The sequence below is a fragment of the Gobio gobio genome (assembly GCF_949357685.1).
Source record: "Gobio gobio genome assembly, chromosome: 7".
Lineage (NCBI taxonomy): Eukaryota > Metazoa > Chordata > Actinopteri > Cypriniformes > Gobionidae > Gobio > Gobio gobio.
Window position 1 is genome coordinate 4,877,544 of NC_137103.1, and position 4,860 is coordinate 4,882,403.

Genomic DNA, 4,860 nt, shown 5'->3' on the forward strand with positions numbered 1-4,860 from the left:
TCAGAGACAGGTAGTGAACCTGCAAGCGCTGCCTTGGAGGAGGCAGACCCAGCCTTGGCATTGCTCTGTCCAGTACGCGCCCTCCGCGCAAACGTAGACATGACGCAGTGTTCAGGACCTCAGTCCAGCTCTTTGTCTGTTATGGTGTAGAGCGGAAGGGAAGTGCTCTCTCAAAGCAAAGGTTGTCTCACTGGATAGTGGACACCATTGTTTTGGCTTACCAGCAGCAAGGTCGACCATGTCCCCTTGGTGTGAGGGCACACTCCACTCGGAGTGTGGCCTCCTCTTGGGCTCTAGCGCATGGCGCCTCGCTGACAGACATCTGCAGAGCTGCAGGCTGGGCGACACCCAACTCATTCGGGTGTCTTCGCTTGCTCGCCACTCCACTCCACGGACTGGATACGTGCGATATTTCCTCAGGTGAGCTCCCCCGAGAGCCCTGAGCTCCTCCAGCACTGCTTACGCCGATACCTGTGTGTCTGCCTTCTAGCGAGCCCAGACCCTCGTCTCCGGCCAGGTGCCCCATGTGCATGGTTCCCCTCCGGCGACCCCCACACGAGTATTTCACCGTGAGTCTCCGCAGTGAGCGGGTTTCTTCCCTTGGCGTGTCCCCGCCAACCCTAGGGTTAAAAATCCACCTTCGGCTGGTACCCTAGAGATCTCCATATGCAGCCCCTAGCCGGCTCATATATGTCTCTTAAGTCCTCCCCACGAGTAGGCATCCTTGGCATTCCCTCACTGGGATATGCTTCCCAGTGTACCTTGGTAATCCTGTGATAACTGGGAGTCCTTCGTCCGTACTAGTCTTACGACAGGGTACTCACACTTACGCAGGGCACTGGAAGACAGCTGAGTGGCGGGATTATATTGGGACCCCCATTCGTTAGTCACTAACGTTACGTCGTAGTGACTGAACGAAAGGGAACGTCTCGGTTACGGATGTAACCCTCGTTCCCTGAGGAGGGAACGGAGACGTAACGTCCCGTTGCCACATCAGCTGTGCTACCTGGAACGCAGGAGTTCAGTCTTGGCTCCTCAAGCAGGTAACATAATGCGATATTGCCACGTACTTCCTTATATACTCACGCGGTGAGGCGGAGTTACGTATGCAAATTCCGCATGCCCCATGGCATTGGCACGCCATTGGGCGTTTTCTCTAAACTCGAAGTTGATAGGCTTCTAAGCGAAACCCCCATTCGTTAGTCACTAACGTTACGTCTCCGTTCCCTCCTCAGGGAACAAGGGTTACATCCGTAACCGAGACGTTTCCGAGAACTTCACATGTGTGTTGCATGGAGTCGTTCAACTTCTGGCATCTGTGAACAGGTATTCCAGCCCAGGACCATTGCACTACATACTACAATTCCTCTGCATTTCTTGGTTTTGCCTCAACAGCATTTTTGATGTCACCAAGTTTTCTAGTGGGTTGGCCACTCCATAACGTTAATCTTGTTAGTCTGAAACCAAGATGCTTCTTGCTCAGTGGTGTGTTTGGGGTCATTGTCTTGTTGAAACACCCATTTCAAGAGCATTTCCTCTTTGGCATAAGGCAACATGACCTCTTTAAGTATTTTGATGTACTCAAACTGATCCATGATCCCTGGAATGCGATAAATAGGCCCAACACCATAGTATGAGAAATATCCACATATCATGATATTGCTTCACTGTCTTCACAGTGTACTGTGGCTCGAATTCAGTATCTGGGAGTCGTCTGACAAACTGTCTGCGGCCCCTAGACCTTTAAAGAACAATCTTGCTTTCATCGGTCCACAAAATTGCACCATTTCTCTTTAGGCCAGTCAATGTGTTCATTGGCAAATTGTAACCTCTTCAGAATGCGTCGTTTTTTCAACAATGGCACTTTGTGAGGGCTTGCTGAGGAAGAAAAATGCACAGGACAACATTTGCTGCCTCTGTCCTTAAATAAGGGCCACTTGTTTGACATCAGTTTTTTTCACAGAATGAATAACCTCTAATTGATCACTAATTGAACTCCACACTGCTATTATTTTGAACACTGCCCTTTTCAAATAATGAATCAATTACACAAAATCAGCAACATGCATGTCATGACTGCTGGGTCTGTTGGTTTTCTATTACTCTACTAAACCTACTAGTCAAATATTTGCCATGACGAAATATCATAATTTCTACCAAAAATAGTGATTGATCTGGTTAGTGATGTTGGACTGCTATTATTTTGAACACAAGTTTATATACATTTATGAAACTTCACTTTGCCCTCAGACAAAATTATTTGCCTGGGAACAAATTATAGATTCATGACACCAAATATCTCCCATTAGATCTACACAAGATGAATTATATCTCATGTTTAACCACTACAGAGACATCAGAGCCAGCGGCAAACGTGAGGACTAGCCAAGGAAAGGCTGCTCTCAGTGTGATAAAAGAGCGCTGAGCTCCCGCTGATCCACTGGATCTTTCAAATTGGCGATCTCTTCATAAATAAACCACAGATTTGAGCTACATTCTCACCTGAAAAACTACATTTCATGACACATTAACAGTAGTATTTTTTAATTACGTGGGTTTTCTCCACCACTATTGATGTGTGCTGGTTGGTGCGAGATGCATTCTGGGATACCTGGCGGTCTCAAGTCCGCACAAGTCACCTCTCGATGCATCTTCAATAATAGACGCGGATCAAGGAGACATCTGGGGATTTGAACTGTTCTTGGCTAGATGTGGGTTTTGAATTGTACTTGGGCTGCGACTGATGACGTTTCACAAGAACGCATATTGAGAAACAGCTATGCTTTAGACCCAGACTTAACACTCACACTCATTAACCGAATTTTAAACATATATCTGTGAAATACTTGAAGTAAATATTTCAAACTCTCTGTGTGAACATACAACAGTCAACATTCAAATCCAGATTGTTCCAGTTCACAGTTTAGGTCTATCAACTACTGTATGAAAACATGCTTTGGCCTTATTAATCAAGTATATGGACTACACAAAACAAAAATTAAGTACAAATAGATTGTTTTTACTGTGTGACCTCAGCTATATGGCGTTTAGGAATGTCGACCAAATTGACTACGCCACCCCCACTTTTACGGGATAGGGGACCCTAGCAATTATATTTTTAAACAACGGTAGTTCAAATAAATGAACTAGAAGCTAGAGTACAAAAGGTACATTTTATTAAGATGACAATCCTTGTTGTAACGCAGTCGATTCTGTATGCCCAGGTGAAAAATAAATATATTTAAATTGTGCTTTTTTGGACATATTTAAATTATACTATATTAAATGCATATTAAATTTAACTTGTCATCGATTTTAAACAGATTCATCAAAGTCTTTAGAAAGGGACTTTATATATGACTATATACCCAGTGCTGAAGTTGCTAGATATCTAGATGTTGTCAGTATCACGTTACAGCCGTTTCTACTGTTAGCTAGTAAATGCATAGCAGCCCTATCCACCTAAGAAAAAAACTATACAGTGAGCTATTTATTTATGCAAACAGCATTTTAAACTTACCAGTAACTTCTGTGGGCAGTATCTTCATCTCTTCATGTTTGCTTCGATTAAATGTAGATTTGAAAAGCTACGTTAACGTTAGCTGAAAACGAAAAAGAAGTGCTGTTACAGTTACATTTTGTGTCAAAAATACGTCTGGCACAAAAAAAGTAACGTTAATTAAATACAAATCTTACCTGGAGTCACAAAATATTGAGAGCTGTATAACCCTTGCCAAAACAAAGATCGAAGAAGAGTACAAAGATACACTGGCAGTTTACCTAGCATTGCTTTATAAATAAAAATGTACCAATGCTGTTTTCTTCGTATAGTTAATGATGTCCAACCCACCATCTCATAAAGAATGCAATGATGAGTAAGGGATTTTGCATTTGTAATAAAACGTAATGAAGCATGGTAGACTGAGTCAAGGCTTCTTAGAATGGAGGAGGCTGCATGCATGTATAATATATAACCATAATGAATCACAGTTAGGAAGGTAGCTTCTACAAGTTTCTTTTTAGCATGAAAAGTAAAATTAGATTTATTTCTAAAATAAAACCCAATTTTCACTTTGAGTTTTCTGATTAGATTAAAAATATGTACATTAAACAAAAGCTTATCGTCTATCCAAATGCCCAAGTATTTGTATGAAGATACCCTTTCAATGCTTTTACCATCAGATGTATAAATGCTAAAATTATCAAGTACTTGTGAATGAGTCCTTGAAAATATCATAAACTTTGTTTTTTGTGAATTTAAAACCAATTTTAAGCTCACAAGAGCACTCTCCAATGACTGAAATCCAGTTTGAAGCTCTTGCACTGGCTATAAGTCTATAAATAATAGTATCGTCAGCATAAAAGTGTTTTTTTGCTTGAATGTCGTTACCCAGTTCATTTATATAAATAGAAAACAAAACAGGTCCCAAGATGGACCCCTGGGGGACCCCTTTAGATATATTAAGAAAATCTGATTTTTGGCCCTCTACATGAACACACTGAGTCCGATCTGCCAAATAATTTCTAAACCATTTCACTATCCCAGGTTCAAAACATGCACTGCTAAGTTTGTTCAGTAGCAATTCATGATCCACTGAATCAAACGCCTTGGATAAATCAGTGCTGTTTTCTGCTAAATTTTCAGGATTTAATTAACTTCCAGAATTTTGAAGGGTTATTTAAATTCTCTGAAACCGACTTTAAGTAAAACTCAGATTTAGACTTTCTAATCATCATTGTGCACTTCCTCTGTGTTTTAAATGTAGACCAATCAGCAGGGGCATTTGAGAATCTGGCTTGCGCCCATGATTTATTTCTCAATTGAATTAGCTCTGAAAACCAGGGATTATCTCTACCGCT